The sequence below is a fragment of the Lonchura striata genome, chromosome 2 (genome assembly GCF_046129695.1).
Source record: "Lonchura striata isolate bLonStr1 chromosome 2, bLonStr1.mat, whole genome shotgun sequence".
In the NCBI taxonomy this organism is placed as follows: domain Eukaryota; kingdom Metazoa; phylum Chordata; class Aves; order Passeriformes; family Estrildidae; genus Lonchura; species Lonchura striata.
Window position 1 is genome coordinate 24584768 of NC_134604.1, and position 27283 is coordinate 24612050.

General features: G+C 41.7%; 1 protein-coding gene across 47 annotated transcripts in view; it reads right to left on the bottom strand.

The window, feature by feature from the left end:
• ZBTB20 (zinc finger and BTB domain containing 20) overlaps positions 1–27283 on the bottom strand; it is a 471634-nt gene that overhangs the window by 162003 nt on the left and 282348 nt on the right. The window contains exon 1 of one of the 47 annotated variants that reach the window (XM_021548950.3): positions 20886–21051. The exons of the other annotated variants lie outside the window; for them this stretch is intronic. The gene's annotated coding sequence lies outside the window, so the exon portion shown is untranslated. Of the gene's footprint in view, positions 1–20885; positions 21052–27283 lie in introns of those variants that run through there. 47 annotated transcript variants of the gene reach the window in all.

Below are 27283 nucleotides of genomic sequence, written 5' to 3' on the forward strand. Positions count from 1 at the left end.
ACTTAAGGGAAAAGGACCCCAAAATGTTCTATAGTTGAGTTGGAAGAATCAGTGAAGTGGGTATTTTTTTTCTAATGAGAAGGGCTTTCCACAAAAATACACCTCTCTTATAACTAAAACAGAATTTTTTCTTCAACTACCTGGAAAAAGGAGGGGGGAAAAAAAAGAGTAATGAGTCTTTCAGAACCAGCAGTTGGCAATTATTTATTTGACTTTTCTTGGGTAAAACAGTTATTCCCCAAGAAAATTTTCATTTAAAGAAAAAGATTTTCCACTGAAAGATCAGTCTGATGGAAAAATGTCTGGCCACAGCTGCAAAAGATAAGACCACTAGCCTAGCTAGGGGAAGGTGAATGCCAACGCCAGTGCAGAATCCATTTGCTGTGATGTTTGTTCTGCTCCAGTTTTCTGCCTACGTAGAGACCCTCCTCTCTTCAGGGCAGGAACCGTCTCTCACCGCCTGTTGTGCACAGCCTACTGCAACACGTGTGCTTGATGACTTTTAGCACTACAGTAGCAACAGTGCCTTTTCCTCCTACAGCAGCTACTCCCCAATATCAAGATGAGGAGAAAAATGTGACCTATGGCTGTAACACACTGCTCATCTCACACTATTGTATAGCGTGGGGATGTGGGGGGATGTCTTTTCACCACAGAACTAATCAGCGTTTATCCACACAAAATCAGTAAACTATATAGTTCAGTCTTGTGATCTGTGTTCCAAGCTGCCAGAAATAAGGCAGGAAAGAGGGGTGGGGAAGGGGGGGTAGGGGGGAAGCATCTCCTGTATTCATAATGAAAGAAGAGAGATGACTGGACTAAGAGCTGATGAGGTTACAAGGCAACAGCAGTTCCATGAGTTGTTTGGGCTTAAAGCCAGATGTCTTGTATTTCCTTTGATTGTTTCTAAATAATTAATGGTATTAATTTCATCATGTGACCCACCCACCCCCCTTTTAGTATTTGGCTCTATGTACTAACACTAAATATAAAGCAGGAAAATGGTACTGTCTATAACATACTGCTTGCTGGTGCTGTGTGTTTGGACTGCAGCAACAGCTGATACTCATATCCCTAAGATTCTATATTCCACAGCACTCACACAGTATTTGCATGAAGGAGATGGAGTAGTATCCTTCATTCTCCATCCATAAACCAGCTCAACTATGGCATATGGACACTGCATGTTTGAAGTAGTAAAAGAGAGGGTACGTCGCTCCCTCTCCGCCCACACTAAGATGAACCTGCCACTACTATTTCACGTAATGTTTTCTGGCAAGCTCCCAGTTTTCAGTCATGCTGGTTTGCTTGAAACACTCAAAGGAGACTCTGCTTGTCTTGCTATTTGAACAAACAAAATAATCACACATCTTGAGTTAATGGCCCAAAGCTTAATGAAGATCATAGAAAAGAGGCTGCCTGTGATGGGAGCATTCCCTTCTGACTTAGCCACATAAGCCAATGCTGTTGGCAAAAGGAAATGGGTTATGAGGATAATAAGTAGCCCCGAGCTCTGGTCTAGACAAACCTTTGCTTGGTACTGTAGCAGTACGTGGACATAGAGAACAGCAGCAACCAGAAATAAAAATTTCTCTTCTCCACAATTTTCTGCCGCAGGGCACTGGCAGCATCATCAGGAAGACCCATGTTTCTTTTTCATGGGAATGTTTGGGTTGAGTGCTAGGACCACTGGAATCTAACAGTGGAATTCCTGAACAAAGAAAGACTAGTAGAGGCAGATCCCTATATGCATGATTCCATGATATGTACTCAGGAAAAATGTCTGCCCACCCTCCTGTATATTACAGCCTACTTTCAGCTCCTCAAGTCTCCAGCCCCACCCATCTTATCTATCTTTTTCTCCTTCCACATTCTCACTTATCTTGACGCCATGGTATCTACCATAGAATCAGAATCATAGAATTGTCTGAGTTGGAAGGGAGCTTTAAAGGTCATCTATTCCAACCCTCCTGCAATGAGCAGTGACCTCTCTCTCCAACCAGATCAGCTTGCTCAGAGCTCTTTCTAGTCTGACCTTGAATATTTCCAGGAATGGGGCACCCACCACCTCTCTTGACAGCCTGTTTCAGTGCTTTATTCACCATCAGATAGTACTAAATGGGGCATCTGGGAGGTAATAGAGAAAGAAATCTGACAGCTTGGAGCAGACCCTTGTTTTGTCCACTAATGCCCCAGACTTCTGAAGGTAAGGACTAAGTAATATGAAGCCCTCACGGACGTCAATAGAAGCTTCCAGAAGTGTGAATAAAGCTAACCTCATCAAAGCATACCCATGGAGAGTCAGAGGGGGCTTGGTCAAGTCTAATTCCTTAGATTTTATCCATGACTCCCTAGTCGGGTGTCATGCTGCAACTAAACTATCAGAACAAGACTGGTGCATTGTACAGTGACAATTCTTACGTCAAGGGAAGTGAAACCTGAAGAATTCTCTGCTAGAAAGCCTGATCCTAATCTACAAGGACTTGACCCTGAGATTAGCTCAACTGGTTAGAGTATAGTGCTAATGATACCTAGATTGTGGGTTTAATCCCTGTGTGGGTCATTCACTTAAGAGTTGGACTCAATGATCCTTGTGGGCCCCTCCCAACTCTTAAAATTCTGTAACTTCTGTAAATTTTGACTTGGCAGTCAAGGCCTAGCAATCCCAAGGCATATTCCTTCCCCCCACACCTATACAGCTTCATAGGAAGCAGTCTGCCTCATTATATGAAGATCATATGAGGAGTACACCTGAGCCCTTCAGCTGGGACTGGAGCAGCACCAAAAACAGCATTGGCCCTGCATACTGCAGAGAAATTACCTGGAGGGAGCACCACCACTGCCACATCACAGCATGAGGCACTGCAGACAGGGTGGCAGAGTGCCCTGGGTCCCAGAGTTAATGCAAGAAAGAAACAGGATGAGTACCACACTGCCTGTGCTGGGAAGAAAACATCTCACTCTCTCCTATTAGAGCTTCTCTAACATGGTTATAAGGCTGAATAAATTAATGGGTTTATTTCTCATGGACGTATGCAAATGGAGAAAGCACTAAACCAGAACAGTTAAAAGAAGATGAGGAAGAGTAATAGAGCCAAACTTCAAGTGACTCCTTCAGCTCCTACCAGTCACTTACACTTGTAAGTGGCAACACTTGCACAAGTAAAAAGCACATCAGGAATATCTGATGCCAGAGTCCTCCTCCTTGGAAGTCACTCACAGAAAATGGGCTCTGCAGCTTTGAACTGGGACAGAGGAAACTGCTTCCAGACAGGAATGATCATAGAAATCACTACACTGCTTGCAAGGTAGAAACACTGCAAATAGACAAAAATACAGCTGAACAGTCACAGCACTGTACCTAACTGCTTGGTTTTCAGGATTTTGGGAGGTCACAGTAGAGTGAGAAAACAGCATTCTTCCTATGGCATCAAGGATTTCTGAAAAGTGTCTACATGTCAGCCTTGGCTGAGAACGCATCCTTTGTTCCTTCTTCTGCATTATTTCCCTTTAATGATAGCTTTGCAGTGAATCCCATTTGTGAGTTGCTCAAATAAATGCAAATTTTATCTTGTAAGCAATACCCTCCAAAATATAACTATCACTGAAAGTAAAAATCTGAAGAGCTAAAAGGCAGTGGGTCTTCCCTAGTGCCCCCATATCCCCAGAGCTCTTGACTGCTTGCTATTATTATATATGGAGTACCAGGCAGGGTACTTGCTATTATAAATATGTACTGTATTAAAATATATAGCCCAAGTCCCCAGGGCTCAACATTCTAATTAGAACTACAGTTGTGCAAATAGCTGATTTATTTGGCTAGCTGACCAAACTGAGAACATGCAAAGGAAAAAAAAAAAAAAAACCAAATAAAAATCACCTATGTGTTTAATGAAATGGGTTAGTTGTTTTGTTTGTGTTCAATATATTGCAATTAAAATTTACTAAGTCTCAAAACAAAACCAGAAACCTTGTTTAGAAATATTAAAACAAAACCAGAACCTTGTTTAGAAATATCAAAACAAAATCTACTGGCTTTCCAAAACTTTTTATTTTCCTCTTAGTTTGTTTATTTTTTCCTTACATAATTTTGGCTAACCCATATCTGAGGTGAGTGGCTTTCAGCAAATAAAAATTTAATTCAAGTTTTACCCAGATTTAAATCTAAGGGCTGAATTGTGAGTCAACCAGCTCTTGACTTAATGAAAGAACAGGGAAGCAGGGAATCTGCTTTCCCTTCTTGACTCAACCCCTGTCTTTGCACCCATGGTGAGTTATAATTTAATTTCTTTATGGTGGCGTCTCTGTCCATTTTATCTCTGCAGTCTCTCAGCTTGGTGGGGTTACATGCACCTCCTACAAAGGGTCTGTGCAGCGCCTAAAAACAATGATGAGACTGCTCATCTCAACTGGGGCCCACATGATTTACTAAAATATAAATAACTACTCAACTGCAGTCAAATCTCTTTTTAATGCCAATAGTTGCACTCGCATATATTTAGCAGCCCATCATGGGAACATCAGCTTCTTTTTTAATTAATTACTTATTAATAGATGTAAAATATGAACGGACAGCAAGCCTGGATTTTTCTTGCTTCATCAATTTCAGCACTCAAAGAAAGCATCTCGTTTACAGCTACCAGGAACCAACAGGGACATGTAATGAATGAAGCCTGAAACCCAAGATTCCCTCAGCACTTTTGTACCCCCATTGTTTGGGGACAAATCCTCACTTCCCTCCAGGGAAGGAAGACTAGTTGGATTGAAAGAGCTGGAAAAAGTGGAAAGCCTCACAGGCAACCTTCGAATTCCCTGCGCAGGGCTTTAGGCACACAACTGTCAGCAGCAGGAATGGGAAATGCAAGTTCAGTATCTGCAGAGAGGTGGAAACAGCTGTGGGACTGCAGGGAAGAGGTGTGCCTGCCTCTCTTTTGAGGACCCCACGCATCTCACAAAGCCAGCTTACCAGGCAAAAGACAACTGGAGCTTGCTGGGAAATAAACACCACAGAAACGGAAAGGACTGCAACACTATAAACTCTTCAACTTCCACACAGAGCACTTGGGGCTGGGGGTGGAGAGGTTTCTCCAAGCACACATGGCTGTCACTGACAATGAAGTCAGTCACGCTTTTAAAACACCGGGGACGGAATTCAAACGTGCCTCATGATGCCTTGAGATGTACTGGCGGGGTACAGGAGGTGCGTGGGTTGTGCTGAGCTCGCGCGCTCTGCTGGGACCGCGAGAGGCAGCGCAAAGTGCACGCGAGAAGGAAGAACTCTGGAGAACGTGGGACCAGAGCTCCTGCCCTAGGGGCCTGACCATGGCTGCCCCCAGAGTTCTGGAGTTCCACAGCAGCTTTAACCTCATGCTAGTTTTCCCCATCCCTGGGGCTGCTGCTCAGCTCCAGGAGACCCCATTTCCACTTCCCAGCCCCATTTCCCAGCCCCGAGGCTGCACCTCAGCCACAGCTCCTGCGAGAGATCACCCGAGCCAGCCAGTGTCCAAGGACAGCGCTTTCAGGCAGCCATTCCTCTCAGAACTGTGCTATTGTCATTAAAAATAAATCTTCCTCCATGTCGACCAACTGCACTTATTGGCCATTGCTGCCATCTAGCCAGATGCATCTCCAGCATTCGCAGAAGCCTTCAGCCTGTTTATTTTCTCACTGCTGCTCGGCCTGAAGCAGGGATAAATGCATCCTTTGTTGCTCACTGTCTCTGCAGAGACATTTGTAAACTTTCACAGGGTTTTCCTTTTTTTCCAACAGGTGACAAAATACTCTGTAACTGCAGGTGCTCTGGGACGCAAACAGGAAAATGGAGAACAGATGCAGCTGTAGTCGGAGTAAGGGAAAAATCAAGATAAAGGCAGCAGATGAGACGGTGCTAAAACAAGCAAAGAAATGATTGAGCAATGGTAGTTAGCTATTTTTGTTGCTAACTTACTCTTGCAAGGTAGCACTAACACAATAATTTTGTCTATTTTTTCACGTGCTACCAGGGGAAGTTTGTTGAAAAAAAGAGTTTTGAACACTATTGGAAAATGATGAAAAAGTTCCCAGCTCCAGCTAGCACTGGAGGATGTGCTGGAGGTCACAACTAAGGAGCACGGGCTGATGTTACTGGACTTGCAAAGTAGGAATGATAAGGAAGTGGTTTCAGAGACTTCTCATTCAGATATATTTGTCTAAGAATTTGGTCCCAAAATTCAGTCAGGAAAACGTTCATAATGGGGGGCTTACTTTGCCTCTATCCCATAATCTCCTTTTGGTATATATGGCATAAAATAGGTTGAAAAAAACAGTATTCTGATAAGACCTAGAAACGGAAAGATTCAGACAGAGTTTCATTGCATGATTTCAGTCCACAATTCAGCTCTAAAAAGCCAATGCAGATATCCACATACTGTGGCCTTTCACTTCTCTAGACAACGTGGTTACAGAGTCATATCCAGCAACATAATAAGCAAGAGGTGAACCACAAGAGGTAAAGTGAAAATAAACATGGCTGTATAATAAAATACAGTGATTGTTCTCTAGCCATAATGTTCCAACCAAACAAAAGGGGAGAAGAGGATAAATAAACAATAAACAATCAATAAACATCTGCAAATTTAAATTTATTTTACTGTACTTCCCATTCCACCAGAGAATAGAATAAAATGTTGCATTTTGCTTTCCTGGTTTTCGTAACTCTGAAAAGGGAGGTTTCGTGGATAATCTAGAGTAATATTCAGATGTGAATCCAATTTATGCAGTGGGATAGGATTAAAAAAGGAACAGAAGGTCTGGATTCTGAACCTGCTGTAACAGTTTTGATTTGAATAGAACCCAAGTCTTGAAATGGCTTGTTTTCCACTTCTGGTTTGGAGCTGGTTGAAATACTGCCACAGTAGCACTTCCTGTAATATTTTAGTCCAAGATCCTCATTATTTGGAACTGAACTCTAAAGATTTTGGCACCATGAAATCCAAACAAAACTCTGTTCCTAACTCAACTGGCCCAGAAGTCAACCCAAGCTTAATCTGGTTCTGGGTCCAAATCCAGCTTCAGCGCATTTCCATTGTTACATAGATAATGCCATAATACCACCTCTAGCCTCAGGATTTACGATGCCCCCTCACAGGATGCATATTTGTGTGTAAATACATAAATCACATCATATAAACAAAGCAGACATGCCAGAAAACAGGAGGGGAGGGAAGAGGAGAGATACCTACCAAGCAGTTTCTCTCTAAAGTGTTGCCAGTTGTGAAAGGACTCGTCGTGCTAATATCCCCTCATTCAGACTCTTATGGGCATGCTAAGAGCATGATGGCAGGCAGGCAGTGCATTTAAGTGCTGTTACTGAGGCCCCCAAATATTGACAGAGTGCCAGACTCTGAGAAACTATTGATGTATGCAGCCGGCCGCTGCTCCAGACACCTCTCAGACAGAGTCTTTAAATGTCACAGATTAATGAATTTTCATGAAAGGGAGAATGAGAGAAAGAATTAAAAAAAAAAAAATTATATTCCATAGCACCAACATGAAAGCATCTTTTATCCCTACACAAAATTCTGCCCTCAAGCCTCAAGATTCCTAACAGATTATAACAGATTGTAAATCGGCATGAGATATGGGATGGAAGAGGTTAGACCCTCTGGATCATGCAGAGCATCCTCAAACAAAACCAATATGCAAGATGCTTACTTACAAAAAAACAGTGAGAGTCAAGGACCACTCAGACCTCTGCTTCATTTTAACCCAAATGACAAGTTACAAAGCTTAAGGGGGAGAGTTGTTTAAATATTTTTTGATCTGAGATACACATGGTGCCAAATTGCAAAATTGAGCTGTTGACTCTGAACAACCCTAACTTTACAGACATTGGGATAGACAGATGTACTTGGATCCTCTCTTAGTATTTGATCTTGTGCTTGATCTTACTCAAGAAATTGCCAAAGTTATGATAGAACATTTTCATGCCATCAGATAAACCAAGTATGCTGATTATTTCTCTTTTTTCATTTATATCAGGAACTCAAATATGTATGCAAGAACTTCAAATATCATTAAAATGTAATAATGCAAAATGCAGTTGAAGTGTAAATGACAAATCTATGCATAACACATCACTTAAAGAGGAAGGAAGTGAAGGGATGAATCAGATGATGTATGCAGAGGTAAAAATGGGTCATTTTTACCCAACCATGTCAAAAATACAGTTTCAGTGAGTCCCTCTGCACAGAGCCACTTGTAGGTGGGGCTCCATGTCCTTCTTTCCCACAGTTAAGGATTCCTGAAAGGCTCTACTGCCTCCACTGCCCCTGGGCTGTTCCATAGGATTTGTTTTCAATGCAATGACAGCAAGGGGTGAGCACCAGTGCATGCAGCTTCTTGCTGGCTGCCTCCTTCCACCTCAGAAGCACAGCTGTCCTGTCTGACACCAGTGACTAGGAAATGCAAGCTGGTACCACCACAAAAGCCAGGCCTGCTGCAGGAAAATCTGGGGAAGCGGACAGCACCCTGACAAGCAAAAGGAGTGCTCTAAGAAAAGCTAAGCAGCAAGACTCCCTGGTTTTCCACTCCATTGGTACAAGTCAAGAAGAGAGCTCTGAAGATGCTCAGAGGGCTGGAGCACTTCTGTGATGGCAACCTGAGAGATCTGGGGTCGTTCAGCCCTGAGAAGTGGAAACTCTGTGGAGACCTCAGAGCAGCCTTCTGGTATCTAAATGGAGCTGACAAAAAAGATGGTGAGGGATGTTTTACAAGGGCATAAAGTAATAGGGCAAAGGGTAATAGCCTTAAACCGAATAGATTTAAATTGGATATGAGGAAGAATTCTCTATGATGAGGCTAGTAAGGCAGTGGCACAGGTTGCCCAGAGATGTTGCTTCAGTCCATCCCTGAAAGCATTCAAAACCAGGCTGGATGGGGCTTTGAGCAACCTAGTTCAGTAGAAGGTGTCCCTGCCCATGGCAGGAGTGTTGCAATTAGGTGATCTAAAGATCCCTTCAAACCCAAACCATTCTATGATTCTATGATTATTGCTGCAGAAGAGTCAATGTTCTTCACTGAAAACTGTTCTCCTAAGTTCCCTCTCTCTCTGGCCACACAAGGCTTTGCTCACCATAGCATCTATAAAATCTTGCCATAAGAACAGGGACTAACAAGCGCAGTGCGCAAGAGGTGCTTGTTTTTACATCATTTTACCAGTCAGATTATTTGTATCAACCTTTGCCAAAGGAAAAAAAAAATTCCAAAAATACAAAGCTGTCTTTTTGTGTGTGAAACCAGGTGGAAACAACTGCAAGGACTCCGATGGCAACCTCAAGCTCATATGGCAATTAACTGTATCAGCCATTTGTGTTAACCACTCCTGTCACCACCCAAAGCACATCCTCCCTCCCACCACAGATCCCATGACCACCAGAGTTGTAGCAGGGTCTCCAACACCATTATCCATTAATCTGGATGAAGCAGAAGTATGGTGTAGCAGATGAAGTAGCCATCCTTTGCCAACAGTCAGGGAGAAGACAGAGCACATGTGTGTGTAGGAGGGGACGACACAAATGACTTATTAAGCACAGGAGAAGGCAAAATGTCAAAGCTTTTCTATTCTGAGAAAAACTTCTATATAAACAAAGCAAAAGAAAATCAATATGGATTTTCACACAGAGAACTATTTTACACATCATTGCAAATTTACTTTAAAACAGTTGGTACTTTCTTCAGGACTTTTAAAGAGCCTGTCTAATGTTACTGCCTATTCTGGCCTGTTATTTCTCCTCACATAGCCCTTTTCGTTTCTCCTTTTTTCCCCTCTCTTTAAAAAAAATAATAACTGAGAAGCTATCACAAAACACTAACCCAGCATTTCACTCTGTCCAGTATTACATCTTCAGCAACTGCCAGCACTGAGTAAACTCAAGGAAGATGTAAAAAACCCTCAGCATCTCCCTTTTACAAAAGCCTTCATGTACCTCAGCAGAGATCAGCTTCAGTCTGAAGACCAAAGCTGAGCATTGGCTGGGATGAGGCCTGAAGCACACAGAGAAGCCCAAGTGCCCAAGTTATGAAGCAGCTGTGAATTTATGCAAAGCCCTGCCTTCTTTTGCAAACATTAGAATACATAATAAGCCTTGTCCCCGTTCCCTTTGCATGCCAGCATATGAACAGATGTTCAAGTTCCATAAACTCTGCACCATCTTGAAGACTGGGACAGCAGAGGTGGGCAAAAATCTAGAAAAACTAGAAGTATCAATGATTGCACAAAATTTATCATAGAACAGAAAAAAGCAGAATACAATATGTACAGAAAACAGCAGGTGCAAAGCACTGAATAGAAACAAATGTGTTACAAAATTAAAATTTTCCTAATTAAGGGGCCCTTGGAAGCTCCTAAGTTGAACCTCCCTCACCAGTTTTAGGATAGTACCAAAGGCCATTCTCCTTTGTCTCATCTTGTCCCTTTGATTGTCACCATAAACTTTACATCAATTATTTAATTTCTGGTAGTAATTTCTGATTGTCTGCCTTCTGTCTTTTTCTTTCCTCTCCTCCGAGTGCATGCCTGTGCATACATCACAGATCACAACCAGCTTACACCCCCGCCTCCTTGTTAAAAGTCCCACCTCTTCTGCTGACTTACTGCACTCTTAATCAAAAGGGCAGGAGCAAGCCGCCAGGATTCATTCTTCCCCCTCTCTCCTCCTCTCTCCCTCCCATTTTTCAAATGGCACAAATGTCAAACTTTCTAAAAGGATGTTTGGCATAGCTGAGTTCAGTCACGGAACGTACAAAGTCGGTATGATCAAAAGGTTGCAGGGCTGCCCACTGCTAAAGAAGAGAGGGGGAAAAAAGAAACGGGGATCTTTTCTGAAGTGTGAAAGAATGCATGAGACAACTGTTGCCACTGGAAACACCATGTCTATTAGCGGCAGCAGTGGGTCTGAAACACCAAAACCTATGTCCAGAGCCCAGATTCCCTGAAAAACAGAACTGTTCTGATCCCATTTTCTGCCTGTGAAGCAACAGGGATAAACACAGCTATGGAACTTCTTTTTTTTTTTTTTTTCCTATGTGCTTTTCATAATTTTATGGAAAATAACTGAATCGATGTAGAAATAACAGCGGTTAGTTTTGTAGTCAAAGTTGCTGAAACTAATCACATGGAACACAGATTCACCTATCAAAAATACATTGTCTCTTTGGTATTTTTATACTGCTACCTTTCACCACAGCATTTTCATTCTTATTCTATCCACTGCTGAAAAGGAGAGCAAATTATTCCTCCTTTCTACATATCTAAGATTGTTATGATTTCATAAGGTTTGCAATTGTAGAGCACTTCACAATTGCACGCTCGCATCTTCCTCTACATTTCTGATGCAACTCTTCTGGTTTTATTCATCTGCTTATTTGCACCACTTTGCTGAGCCCTTGTGAAAATGTTTGCTTCTCCTTACCCAACATCAACATTAGAGAACAGTTCAGTTATGCCACCAGCTCCTGCAAAACATCTGCACCCCCAGTGGCATGAAAATTGGTGGTCAGAATACTCAACATGAAGAATTTCTCCATGAGCTCGGACAAAGTTTCCTTGCCAGAAGACAACCCCAAAAATGTAGACGATAAAGCTCATAGTCAATATCCATTTAATAGAAAAATCTTAATTATAGATAGCTTTCGGTCCCAGAACAGTAGACAGAAACTTGAGATTAATTCCCCCTATGACAAAGTATGTGAACAATAACCAGAATTTGTAACCAATACCCAGAGGAGAGAGCATCCAAATTGTAATGGGGATTTGGGATTCATTCCCAGAGGGTGTAATATATGATTTGGAACAGGTAGACTGGGATTAATTTTTGATTATGAAATATTTGAACAGCAATTTTCAACTTTTAATGAAGAGAAGACATAGACACCGCAATTAGTATAATTTCTAAGTCTCTCCATCATATTTCAGGGGACAGATGATAAAGCACAAACAGTTGTTTGGGTCATGCACAAGTTATGTGGGAGTGCCACCTAAAGGAAAGTGCACTTGGATGAGACTGGAGAAAGACAGGCAAAGACCAGAGTTGAACTTTCCCCATTTATAATAAAACTTGATTATTGCTAAGTCTGCATTAGAAGTAATTGTTCCATGTTTACTGACTTTACATGGACAACTGTAAGTTGTAAGTAACAGAAAACATCAGTATGGGAACATGGCTTTTCTCTTACACAGGGAAAAAATATAAAGGTGCTCACAGGAGAAATAATTCTCACTCTGAAGGAAAATTTCAAGATAGGAGTGTACAAGGTAAAATATATAGAACCTCACCATGTCCTGGTGGGAGAATACAACCCAAATTTCTGAAGTCCCTTAGAATATAATAAAACAGCTAATTGTTTGTCTAGAATGAAGATAATGACTAAGCTGTGAATCTTACAATTTTTTCTTATTTTTCCACAAAATAATTTTCTTTATGTTTTCCTCACAGACCAATGAGTAATTTTAATGATTATGAGCTGCATCTGCAGCCATGTAAGACAAGACAAATTTTGTCTATCTGCATGTCTTGCCATTTATAAATGACTGAAACAAAGTGATTTTTTAGGACACAGGTTTATTGTCACGGGGGTAAGCAAACCTAGCCTCCTAGTCCAGCATTCAGTACTGCTCAGGAAGGAAAGTATCCAGAAGGAAAATGTCTTGCCCTGAAACAACTGTTGGCAGTTACTTCAGAAGCAGGAATAAAGATGAGATGAACCAAAATACTGTTTCAGCTCAACACATAATTCATTCCTAATTTATCTTTTCAACTTTGTAAAGTATTTTAAAAGATGCTCTGAATTTCTGAAATGGAAGATTTAACTCTTCCATTTTATGCCTGCTATGATAAACTTTTGAGTCTTTCACTGAAAAGAGATGAAACAACACTGGTTCTCTGTGGGCCCCTTTCCTCTTAAGCCCCCAGACCCACATCTACCCAAGGATCATTTCCCAAGTCTCCAAAATTATATATAAGTATGCTGTCTCTGCCAGACCCTATTAATCATAAACTTCTTCTCATTTCATTTCAGTATTAAACTCATCTTGTTCAAACCTCTAATTTTCCACACTGACAGAGAAGTTCTCTATACATCATTCAGTTCTATTTCCTAGATATGTTCAGAATTACAAAATTCATTCAAGCCCATCTGATCTCTTCTCACTAAACCTTCTGCCTTGCACTGACTGACAGAGAAGAATTAGCCTTCCTCCTGTCAGGTATACATCTTTTCCCCACAAAATTATGTGAAAACATCCAAATACAACCAATGACTTAGTTTGCCCTTGTACTTGTGTCTTTGCTCTACAGAGCAGTCATTTTACAGAGCAGTACATCCCATTGTCATAATATCAGAGGGACTACTAATTTTTTAACGCAAAACCAGCTGTAGCTCCATGACAGGGTACCCCACACTGAAAGCAGCAACAGGGATGCAGTGGTACCATCAGCACCCCTCATTCTAGTGGAAGCAGGAAATCTCACAATGAAGTCATGCTACAGAGTGACACTGCTGAGCCTAATACATCACAGGTCGTTTTAAGTCATTAAAAAGTAGAATTTGCCAACTACAATTTTTTCTCAGTGATCCTATCTATTAAACCCAGGTGCAGATCTTGGGGCTGGGAAGAAAAAGCATGTCAGATATTTTCTGCTCTTTCCCTGCTGCAGCAATGTTATCTATCGCATTTCTAACCCAATGCCACAGCTTCTCTCTGGTTTTACAAAGACACTGCAGCAGTACGCCAGCAAAACAAACTATATTCTTGCTCTACAGCAAACAGAAGATGGGACTAGAAGAGCACTCAAGCCTCTCTCTGTGGCTTTTTTTTTTTTTTTTAGCCAGACATTCAGCAGAAACTATTATGCCTTCCCCAGAAGATACATGTAACAGTAAGTTTGGTGCCTCAAAACTGAGATCAGCCCCTGCTCTGTCCCAGGCCAGGTATTGTTGCTCCAAAGGCTCTGGGTCCCAACTGTGAGCTGCAACCCACAGCACCACTGGGGACCTGCAGGGCCCTCCACTCACACATCACACACAGGCTGCAGCAGCCCTTCTGGAGAGTTAATCACAGCAGCCATGGCAGGCAACTCAGAGCCAGATGGGCTCCATGAGGACACAGTGTTAGATTAGTCACCTCACCAATTTCTGCCTCAGTATCCCCAAGTGTGAATTAGATTTTGGCACCTACAAGTTAAGAGGGTGGCAGCTTCAGAAGAACTGACTGTTAGAGAGACAGATCGGTATTTCATTTTAAAGAACAGTTTCTATTCTACTATACTTTTGCTGATTTGAAAGAAAACAGACTGTTGCAGTATTTTTTGACTAAAAACCTGTAGAAGAAATTGTTACAGTCTTTTACAACCAGAATCTGGAAGGGTGTCCCATTGTAATATTTTCAAAGAGAAGTTGTGCATGCAGTATGTATGTGCATATGGTGTTTATGAATTGTTTTTTAACTTTAGATATTTTATTCATTTTTCCACATGGTACAAGTAGAACACACATCTTTGTTGGACAGACACCAACACAGTAACATAGCTTTAGATTTCAGGCACTCAAGACTCAGTGGGACAATAGGCTACTCTATCTTCATGCCAGGACATCACATCCTGAAATTAGGATGCATGCCATCAGGCAGTTCATATCTCACTGAAGATACTCAGCCCTCAATACATTCAGTTATACTAAATGAAGGAAACTGTAACCACTTCCAGTTATTTCATACAGAGATAAGGACCATGAGAACTTTGTGTCTTGGCATATAACATCTTATTTTGATTTCACTGTACTGTGGGATCTGCTGTTACCCACAGTTTGTGGACTTTTTTTTTTTTTTTTTCTTACTTGGAGCATGCACACAGCCAGCATAATAACTTTAGTCATAACAAGTTTTAGAAGTCCCTAAAGCAAAGGGAAGGGGGTGAGAAATGGCACAAAACTACCTGACTAGAGCTTCTCAGGACAGCAGCAGAAAGAGCACAGATGCTACTGATACCTGTAACCCTACCCCCAGAGCCAGCAAAATGAAATTCAAAATTCACTTTTGTTTGCAATGTGTGCATATGTGTAAGCTGCTTTTGCAAACTCATGTAGAACACTGAATAACTGCCTATCCAGACTCACTGGTGCTCAAAGTCAGATGAAATGCAAGTGTGAACAGCTTACCTCCTGCAGACTGCCATGTTTGATAACTATATAACCTTGTTTATTTAATTTCAAAGCTCCTGTTTCCGTTAAGCTGTACCATGGTCTCAGGAATCAGAAGATGGTGACATTTAAGAATCAGAGTGTCAAACCACAACACAGAGGTAATGATTTAGTTGCTTTTCCAGGGGAAAAAAGCTAGGTTCAAAAGCAAAATGAAGTTTCCTTTATAAAGAATGGAGATATTAATATTATAACTGAACACTTTTTAAAATTTCACATTGTAAATCATCATTCTGTTAAATGAAATGTAAGAAGGGGCAAAGCAGTTCAGAGAAAATACATAAATATTAATTCTGTTCCCACTGGTCATTTAACACCTATCCAGTACCCCATGGTCTGGAAAACACTGGGTACAAAAATAGTTCTTTCCTACTATTTGGAAAAAGAGATGAGGATAAGAGAAATTAAACATTTACATGAACCTGAGATGCACTGGTTTTCAGACAGACAAACTAAAATGCCTGCGCTGGGTATCTGCAGCACACAAAACTTATACATTGTCCTACTGAAAGTTTTTTCCAGTGCCTGGCTTAAATTTGAGGTTTCTTGACAAGCTCTAATGAATGGTTAACTTTGCTTTCCTGATAAAAGTAAATGCTCCCCGACTTCACTCTTTTCTTGAAATAAGTCCATATGGATGAAATACATGAACTTCTATCAAGGCGACTGCTGCCTGCACATTATTTAAATGCTGGAATAAAAAATGGGTTGTTTTTTTTTTTTTTTCCCCACTCAGGTGCCGCATGTCCCACCATAGGGAAGGTGAGCCCTGCTCTGCCAGGCACAGACGTGGGGCAGTGCCAAGCCCTTTCTCTCCCCTCACCCATCCCCTCTCCTGCTCTGCTCCCGCAGCAGCGGCGCTGCCCCGGGACTGCAGGCAGCAATCGCGGCGAGGCGGGGAACAAACAGGAGATGGATGCGCTGTAGCCCTGTGGATCGCAGATGGCACCGAGCATTTCTCTGCACACGCGCCAGGATGGATATCTACAGCTTAGGAGGGGGAAAGGTCAGCTATGTCAGCTATGATGGCAACAAACAGCCTGGCCAGCAGCACGGGTGTGTTCACCTCTCGCCGCCCGCCGCCGGCGGGTGCCTCCGGGGCTGGAGCGGGGCTGTCCCCGAGCATCTCCCACCTTGGCCCGGGGCTGGAGCGGGGCTGTCCCCGGGCATTCTCCACCTTAGCTTGGGGCTCCCTCTCTGTCCCCGGCCTGCCGGGAAGGCGCTGCTGACAAGGAGGGTGGCAGATAACGCCAGTGTTTTGGAAATGCTCTCTTGCGAAGCCACTGAAGAGATTTATTATTTATAGGCAGAGGGATGAAAACATGAAGTGTGTTCATGGGGGCCCGTATGGGGAGGGCCAGTTGCTGCCAGGCAGTAATTTCCCTCTGAAGTTCCTATGACTTAAATAGCCACTTGAGCTCTGCTCTTGCAGTTTATGATGTCAATAGAACCCCTAAATGAAATTACAGCCTTCTGATACGCAGCAGGGTAGCTTTTCTTCACTGTGTAATATACGCGGCCAGAAGAAATTGCACCATACACAGAGTTTCACTAAAGCTGAGTTTATCATAAGAATGTTCCCACTAAAATATGATTAGGCCTCTTGTTTGCCGGATAACACTTCTAATGAATCAGGGTATGCGTGACAGTCATGTTTTGTGAACGCAGACATATACCCTGAGGTGAACTGGGCACTCCACTGCCTCCAAGCACCAGCTATTTCATTTCCACCATAATTTGCACCTGCTTTGTTTTGCCAGCAGCACAGACCCACACTAGCTCTGGAACTTGCCTCGGTTCCAGGAACTTGAAGCTTGCAAAGATGAAAAAAACAAGGGGGGGAATGTACATGCTGTATTTACAAACACTTTTATTTTTTAAGCATGCCTGAGCCTGGCTAAACCTGATCAGTAGTCTTGTGAGGGCAGGGAAAAAAAATTCCACTTTTCAGATGGGTAAGTGAGAAATAGACAGAGGTAAAGATGATAATGATGTAGCTGGGATACAGATTCAAGTCTCCTAGAGCCTTTTCCATTTCTCTCCACCATTCTAATTATGTTACTCCTACATTCCCCTTCTCAGCCCAGGACAGGAAGAAAACCCCTCCATCTTACCATTCATAAACCTTGCTATTTCTCTATCCTTGAGGTGAGGACTGACTGCAGCTGATAATTAGATATCTGTGGTTAGTAGCTGCTTTACCTCAGTAACTTGCAATCCCTTTTAGTTTCCTAACTTTCCTCGTCATATGACTTAATTCAAAATCAAGTTTCACTTTCTTTTCTGAATTATGGAAAGGAAAATTAGTGCAGTTTCAATGCTGTTACCCAGGAAAACAAGCTGTTGTTTAACTTTTAGAAAAGAGAGCCTCACAAGAAAAAAATAACAAATTGAGAATACCTTAAAACGGGAAATGTACTCAAAACAAGGCAGTTGCTTTTATGTGCTTTTATTGCAAAAATTGTCTCTGGATACTGCTTAAATTCTTGTACTTTTGAAGCATCCCAGTACCTATGAATCTGCCTACCTTTATCATTACATCTTTTTCTATGCTTTGTTCTTGTCTGATGCAGTTAACACTCACAGAACAACAAGCATATCACGTCAAACAATTGTGCAGAAAACAGTAGTTCTCATTCTACTACATAAATATATATTCTCTTCCTCAAAAGCATAAACTGGTGGTTTGAACATGAGGGAGAGAATACCATTTTCTCCTTGCTTGCATCAGGCAAAGGAAGATAACTTTCCCACTTTATCTATGGGTAAAAGAGAGAGGTTTAACTTGGCAGTGCATGCAGAGCACATTGATATTAATAGTTGGAAGGGATGCTGTAACTAAAATGGCTACTGCTAGAAGCACACAGTGAATGTATAAAAGAATGACCTTAAGTATTAATTTTCTTTTTTTTTTTAAAAAACAACTATGATAAACTATTACACAGTAGATAAAGAAGCTACTACTAATGAGACAATTTATCATCTTGCCATCCTAAAGTATTTAATAGACTGTTAGAATATGATTTGAAATTGCAGATTTTCACTCTAATGATTTTAGACCACAGACAAACCATTATAATGTTGGCCTACCATCAATAAGCAGCTTATACCATAATAAGAAAGACTGATGCATTTTTCCACATTGCTATAAATAAATACCAGCAAAGACAAGTTCCTTTGCTACCAGAGAGATTTGGAGAATAAATAAATTAAGGAAATAATTTAAACATGGAGATGTTTGGAGCAGCACAGAGACTCTTAAAAAAAGGAGATTAAACATTGTTTTTCCTTCTTGATGAAAGATGCCAGAGTGACAGCCCTTGACTTCAGTATATCCAGAGAACAAGTGTTATACAGGCAGAAGTTTGAAGTTTCAGACATTTAGCACTGTGCTTTGAGAACTTTCAATTTCAGAAGTACTTATGTCTTTCAGACTTACACTGCCTGGAGGGAGAAAGTAAATCAGAGATAAGCTTCAAAGATCAGACCCAAAAGTGTGTGTGGGCGTTCAGTATAGCCCATTCAGAGAAGAGAAAAAAAAATCCATTATGTTTCTATCTGTGATGTGAACTGCCTGAAAGTTTGGGATGTTCTGATCTGTCAGCTGCTTTGAGTACACTGCAGAAAGGTGATGCAACAGCCAAGTTGGGATCTTAACATCAATTTAGTCAAAAGCTGGGACCATTTGGATTGAGGCTTTGATGTATGTAAAGGTTATTTCTATGTGTATGTAATACTCTTTACTGAAGGGATCAGCCAACTTAATTGCGGGTTTTGTTGAGAGCTGGTGATTTAGTTTAAGTTCAGAGAGAGGTCTGCAGCACCAGGGAATGAAGAGAAACAGCTAACCCTTGCTGCTCAGCACTGAAAAACGTTTGCAGTCAACCTGGGGGTTTGTACATGAAAAAGGAGGAGCTCAGAGCTCTTTACAGTTCTAATACAAAACCAGATGGAACTCCAGAGGTTCTGTCCATCTTCCACTTGAAATTTTCAGGTTTAGTAAAACTTGAGGCTGAAACTGAAGCATGGGGAGGGACTGACAACCCTACATGGATCGAAACCAACAAAAACATTTGCAAAAAAATGCCAGGGAGTAAAGCCACCAAATCCTACATTACTTACTGGTTATAAGAAATAGCAAGTACCTTAATATGGGTTGGAGGTGACTTGACACTGAGCTCAGTTCTGAAGTCAGTGTCAAAGCTTTTGACAACTGCAGTGGAGGACTGCAAACCAGCAGCCTCTATGTACAGTTCCTAGGACTTAGAATGGGCATGAAACCACGGAACAGGTGACTGGAGTTCTCTGTATGTCACAGATGACCAGCAGTAGTCAAAGAGGGGCTGCCTCCCTGGGTGTCACAGAGACAAGCTTGTTGAAACACCTGCTGAATAAATGCTACTCAAAAGCAAGACAAGGGTGAGAAGAATGCTGCCTAGTTAATACCCTGTGTGAGATATGTTGATTCTATTAAAGATCTTGGTCTTTTGCCAGGGACATGTTTCAAAGAACAGGATAATAACTCAAAATACAAATATTTTGACTGCTACCCTCTGTTTGTTATATGCCTACTTTGTTAGAAGTAGAAAATGTTAGTCAAGAAATGATTCATTTCTTGAAGTCAGATAATATGGAAGATGATGAGGGATGAATGGAACAGCCCACGCATTGCCCGAGCCTTCTTAAGCATTACAGCAGAAAAATATTAACAGAAGTGATATGTTCAGTGGGGCAGGAGAGGACAAAAGGAGACAGTCTGGGCCTGGAGCTAGAGGTGCTCATCCTACTTTTTTTTTTTTTTTTTTTTTTTTTTTCTGCCTTTCCCATGCAGCCTTGAGCAAATCACTGCAGCTTTCTAAGCCTTATCTTCCCTATCCAACAGCTGCAAATAATTCTAAGTACCTTGACGTTGGCTGAGACACTCAGTTCTTTGGCATCCAAGAGTTCCTATATGAAGTTCTACAAAGTACATTTTTTCCCTGATTCCCAGTTCTCCGTACAGACACAAAAAGAACAGAAGGGAAGCGAGAGAGTTAAAAAAGAGGGAAAAAAAAAAATCCAACCTTTCCTTCTCCCTCAAATGGACCAGCAGCCTATAAACCAACTAGTTCTTCCTATTCCCAGAGGTGGCTTCCACAGAAGCATTTTCTTTTACTATGCATCCACTGTAGAGTTTCTTTTCTGCTTGGCTGGGCAATCAGGTATTCAGAGCATAATGTAAATGCTCAGAACACACAGGCATGAAAACTTGCCAGACAGAAAGTCCAAGAGAAGGATTACCATACCCCACCCCCTCAGCCCCCGCCGCAGCCCGGCCGCGCTGCCCGGGCTGACCCCGCCGGCGGCCGCGGGGACACCGGGGCGCGCAGCCCCCCTGCTCCGCCGGGCTCCCCGTGCTCGGCTCCGCAGCCGCCGCGCTCCCAGCTCCGTGCTCCTTCTGCGCTTTGCCGCCGAGTCTGCTTTCGGGTTTAGGGAAAAAAAAAAAAAAAAAAAAAAAAAGAGCAAAACACACACACACACACAAAAAAAAACCCCAAACCCAAAAAAAACCAACAACAACAACAAAAAAACAACCCTTTATTTCCTGCTTCGCCGCGGCGGCCCGAGAATAGAAGCCTTGACACATCAAATTCTGGGAGCTCACCACTCACCAGGGCTGTGGTTCCTGGTCCAAGCAGTGACGAAGGAGAATCACCTCACAGTCTCTGGAGAGTGGCAGGGCTTGGCTGCGAAGCGCGCCCTGCGCCGATGGGCTTTTTGAGTTCGCTCTGTTCCAGAGCGAGTGCCGAGGCAGAGAAATTAGGGAGGGGAGAGGTGGGAAGGAAAATCACTGGAGCCTCTTACGATCAAACTTCCACTAAGCAAGAGGAAATGTCTTATAAATAAACAACAGCAAGAGAAACAAAAAAATCCATCCCGTCCTGCCAGAGGAATGTACATTATTGTCTCTCGACGGAAAACTTTACACCACACCAGAAAGCAAGAAAGCAGCCATTTCTCCTGAAGCTACCCTCCCTTGGGTGGGGAGGAGGAGGGCAATGCAAACTTGAAAAAAAAATAATTTGGGAAGTTCATGCTATTCCCAGTAGACAAACAAAACTGTCCACATTCAACAGACATCACTATTCCAAGGTTTCTAAATTTCTTTAGATCTGATCATCATCACTCCACCATTAGGACACATTCAAGGAAGAAGTTCAAGGCAAGGGGAAGGAGGAGAAGGTCACAACATATGTACGTGTGAGTGTAGATCTGTATGCAGATGTTTCTATATTTATTTATGCATAACACTGAAATTTTATTAATTTTATGATTCATATTTATAAGAATAATTTTATATATGTATTAAAAAAACTTGAGGTACATTAAATTATCTTCTCTCCTACCTCCCCATAATTTTTGACATTTACAGGTCAGAGTTCCAAGGTCTTCATTTTAATCTCTCAAGACTGCAACTGTAACCTACTTAAAGCTAACATGTTATTGTACTGCAGCTCACAAGTGACACGAGTTTGGTGATTTCAGTACAGTCCCTGGCTTTGCAAAAAACTATTGCGTGATTTGGCACAACACACGGCAAATAGCAGTCTCTTTATGAGGAACTACAGATGGCAATTGAAAGAATAATTCAAATAATTTATCAAGCACATTTGGAGACCTAGAATGGGGGATGGCCTGAGTCTACGAGAAACCAGTATGCTACAAGTCATTATTAGTAAGCTTATTAAACCTGCCTCAGTAAAAGATCAGAGATTGCTGATGGGAACCAAGGTGCTTGGTAGTGCTGGATTTTGGGTCATGACTAGGAAAGCAGAATACAGGAGGTGAGGACCTACTTGAGAGGAGGAGTGGGACAAAAGACTGAAAGACTACAAAATAACTGAAAATGCCTTGGCAGTCTCAGCCTGCACTTCTGTTCTAGGGTACTTCACCATTTGAGACAGACATGCAGTGCTGAAAGAATGTAGTGCCCATCCCAAAATTCAGTTTACCAAATCCCAAAAAATTACTAATCTGTTGAATTCTTGAGGACTACTGTATTCATAAGACACAAATGAAAACATGTTTTTCAAACTAATTAGTTTTACATCTGTGCGTTCTTGCTGGCAAAGTAATGTTGTCATAGATTTTGCTAGCAAGTCAGTCTATGATGCAGGTGGGTAAGGCAGAGACAAGTTTAAGACTGAAGTATGACTGAAAATAAAAGCCAAGAGGCTTTAATGCAAAATTTATAGTAAATTGCAGCTTTTTCAGGCTCAGGCCTTTAGGAGAAGAGACTGTTAAAGAATTTGTAGCTCTACAATACCACAGTGATCCTAATAAAATACAAGGAGGCATTCCAAGAGATTTCTTAAGACAGAGCAGTAGAAGTGACATCACTGACAGTGCTGGGAGAGCTGTGGGAAGAACGGGAGCCTCACTGATCTCACCAGATTAATTGCCAAATTGTAAATCTGAACATCCAGTTCATATGAGCTGGTACCAAAGAGGTCCTTGCCCTGGAAGGTGCTGGGTGACAGAGAGAAGCTGTCAGCTGATCTGACCTCAGTAAGAAATGCTTTGCTCATTTACAAATCAGCTCAGCATTCGCTTCTCTCACTACCTTTATGTTTACCAGCATTGCCAGAAATACTGAAGAAAACTGAGACAAATGTGAGCTGTTGCAAGTGAAACCTTATTAGTGAGAGGTGTCCAGAGAGCTGAGTGCTTGGAGAGCAGAGAGGCACGTAAAGAATAATGGAACAGAATTTGAAATAATAATTCCTGTCTGTGATGAGAAAAACCTTTAACATTTCTAAGCAGGAAACACAATTAGGAGGCTGATCAACTGACCTTAGGTTCCCAATACTTAAGGAGATTTACATAGATGGAAGTGGGGGCAGTATATGGCCCTCTGTGTTTAGTAAGGCATTTGCTAAACAGTCCAGAGATCAATAGCAGACATTAAATTAAGCACTCTGGCATTCTTATTATTTAGCATCATTAAGCATTAAGGATGGCTGTACTGTAAACACAGGGAACAGAGAACCAAATGAAATCTTCTATTAAAAAAAAAAGCCCATGAAGTTTCTGAAAATTAGACTAAACAAAAAAACACACGCAGTGAACAGATCATGCAACTATGATCAAAATCTTAGCAAATTCCAACTGTCTGCCTGTCAGTGCAGACTATTTCCATTACAGACTTCAGGAGACTGAATTGTGCCATTCTTGCTTCACTAGCATTAACAGTGGCCACAACCTCAGAACTGCAAAATAATAAGAGCCAGGAGGACAATAATTTTCCTCAGATTTTTTATTTTGACATTTCCCATTTGTGCCCTTTTCAAAGTTTTAATTTGGTAAAGGCACTTTTCGGCCTGTCTTTTAACAGGTCACTAATAACTTGGGATGCAAGATCTCATATTTCATTTTTGCTGCTGCCACCACTAAATATTTCATTTACCTTGAATACAGCAGACCACTCTGGAAGGTTAATTTTTATTTTTTTTCTTCCCACTGTACTGTTTACAGACTAGTTTTTGTGGCTCATTATTTGCATTAGGCTAGTTTGATTCTACCTGTTAAAGTAAATTAACAGACTGCCTATCAAAACACTTTAATTCTTTAAGTAGCTCAGTGAGCCAACTGTACTGACTTTCCTTTTTCTTGGGAATTTCCATATTTTCTACATGGAAATAATGGGAGTCTTGGAGGTGGCACCTAGTTATAACAGAGCTTCTTCTATATTTTTTAATATTTGTAACCATGTTATGCACACAAATATAAATGCATACATTTGTGGATGTACATTTGCATACACACATACATATAAATAAAATCACCAGAGATTTATTCCTTCCCCCTGTCTTGGCTGCTAGTCCTTGAACTAGAAGACCAAATGCATTTTGCAGCGATTGTATATATGCACACACAGAGAATACAGGGCTAAACACAATAACCAAACAGGGTTTCTCTGCTTGCCTTGTATCAGTATAGAGCAGACAAGCCTCATAAAGGGTGATGCTTTCCCCATCTCAGCAAAGGAGGAGAGAAGAACCCCAGCAGAGGAAGGAGAGTGCTTGGAGACCCTGACTTTTCTTTCCTCCCCTTCATGCATCCTTCCACGAGCTAAAGCTCTGTGCTTAGAGAAAGCCAAACCTTGGGAGCAGCTGCAGATGAGCACATGGAGGTTAATTCTCCTTTCTGCTCCATTAACCTCTGCTCCACCTTTGTGACACCCTCAAGGAAGAAAGACAGGAAGACAGAATGGCCAGGAGAGCCAGGCACATGCTGGTGGCCAGGCAGCACTGCAGGAGGATGGTACCAGGGCAGGGCTGCCTCTGATCTTGGGCTTCATGGCCTTTGGAGACCTGTCTGCTTTGCTCCTGCCACTTCTGCCTCTGCACTGAACACCTGCAGAATGCGAGTGTTCCCCTTCTCTGCAAGGCAGGCTTCATGGCAATGCCCTGCAGCTTTTCCCTCTGCTCTGTGTTCCTCTGTATAGCAGGAGACACACAGCCTTTGGCGGTGGGTGCAAACAGATGAGATAAACAGAGATGAAATAAACCTAGTGGAAAAGTCTTCTCCAGCTGTAGTGTCTCTACCTATAAATAGATACTCTCCTGCTGTCCTCCACATGCAAACAGAGTTGAGAAAATTTTTTTTGTTGTTTTCTTGTTTAGTACAAAGCAATTAAAATGTAACAACCTCTCAAAATCTTCCTTTATTTAAAAAAAATAGGTCACGGACACAGAAGCAGTCAGTCATGGTTTGGAGTGGGCAAGCAAACAATTTTCATTTGATTGTGCCCTTGTTTTTGTAACTAGCTTTTCTGCTGTGACCTGCTATACTTACCCTGTCTGCTGTGCTAACCAGCAACATGCCTTTTTAATCTGCCTTCCTGGGGTCTGCATTTGATTACAGCATTCATGTTCTATTTAGATTCTTTTGAATCATGCCCTGTGGTGCTAGCACGAAAGGTGTTATTTATAAAATGAAATTCTGTTGTATTGCAACTTGGATTCAAAGAGGACAAGCAATATTAAATACTTACTTTATTTAATAATATCTTGGATTTATTAACTCAATTTCATTACAAGATTAGAGATGGTAACCTGGAGGGGGTTATTAACTAATAAACAGGCTTCAGGCAACTTTGCCCTATATAAAATAAAATAAAAATATATATATATGCATTTAAATTACTTCTGAGGGCCCAGATACACACCTGTGGCTCAAAAGCATGGCTTTCTTGATAAATAGTATTGCAGAGAGCTCTTGACTGGAATCCACTAAGCTCATAGTCCCTTTAGGACAGAGGGCATCCACACTCAACAGCTACCCCAAGTGACCAACACCATTTAGTTGGTTGCATCCCATGTGGGATGAAGTCTACCGCTCAGCTGTGACAGAACTGATGCAGGCTACTTACTTCAAACCACTGTGGGCAGCCCACCAGAAACCATGAAACTGCCAACCCATCTGCCCCTCCTTGACTTCCCCAGCACCTCAAGGCTCACCTTTGTGAGCTGTTGCACAGCTCTTTCTCTCCCAGCATCAGTCCTGCAAATTGCAGGACACACCAAAGGAGAAGCTTCCCCAAAGCATCTGGGGAGACTTGGAGGCAGCATGCTGTATCTCCCCAAAAAAACCTCCTGAACCATCAAAAGCTTCTCTTTCCAGAAGAAGAGGTGCTGGAAAATTCCTGACTGTGCACACAATATGATATGAATCTATATTCTGATAGTTAGCTTTTTTATGGTAACTTTAACAACATTTCAAACCAGTACATATTCTGTTCCTCCAGATACGGCACAACTGGCAGCTGAATTGAGCTGCAATCTCTTCACCTGGTAAGCTGCAGTGCCTTTGCCAGCACCCCAGCCTAGGGGATGAAGGCCAGGTTAGGAAATTCACTGAGGGTTGAAAGCTCCCCAGGAGCTCAAGAATACTGAGATGCAATTTTTTCTCCATTTCCTAAATAAAACTAACAAATGCTAATACACTATTAAATGCCTTTTCTCTGAAACACTCTATGACAAGAAGTAGCTTCTGTGACTTTGAACCTGTCAGGTCCACAATAAAGCCTGAGTCTGACACGAGAAAATAGCACAGTATCAATGTCACAAATACTACAGGCAGGGAATTCCCACTTGGAAGTGCATGGCTGCTAAAAGCTTTCACCCCACATCTGTTGCACAGTTAGCTGTGAGTCACCTGCAGTCAGCTTCATTAGACCTGAAGTGTCACTCAAATAAGACAAGCTTATTGCTAGAACAAGAGAATTCAGATTTTTAAGCATTTAATAGATTAAAAGGAAAGTGTCATGATATGTTAAATGGATATTCAAATACTTTAGGTCTCAGTTTTCATCTGCTTACAGATCATATGCCTTTGCTTAAAGCTGCATGGTAGGTAGAGACCAAAAATAAAGGGCAAATTATTTTTTTCACTCATGTGGTGTTGTTCATTGCAATGACTCAGTGAGGGATAAAATCCAGTGCATGGAGATCATGAGAAGACAGAAAAACTAATGGATTAAATCTGATCAGAAACAGATTTGAATTCAGAATGATCTCTAAAATTCAGGGGAGAACACCTAGAGCATGGTGGTGCATGGATATTCCCAAGCAAAGCTGTGGTTAAGTAACAGAACTGTATAGAGAAGAGGTTAATTTGGGTCAAAAAGGAGGGGAGATTGAGAAACAGATTTATGGTAAAACTTTCAAAGGCAAAAGCAATAATTGCACCCGCAAAAGGCATGTGCATCATTGCTACAAACAAAAACACATGCTTGGACTCTCTACAGGCAATCTGGCATCTGTCTCTCATTCCCTCCCTCCTCCTGACCCTGAGACCTCTCTCTCTGGAATTTTGTTCCATGAATATTCCATAATGCTATACTCAGCTCCTATTTTCAAGAAAAGTCAGCATTAGCTAATAAGTGGAAGTTCACAGCATTACTGTCAATCAGTGGTTGGTTTCCATGAGAATGGAGACAGAGCTCAACAGAAAAATAGTGAGGTTCAGGCACAAGTGATATTTTGTCTACATATGTTATGTATGT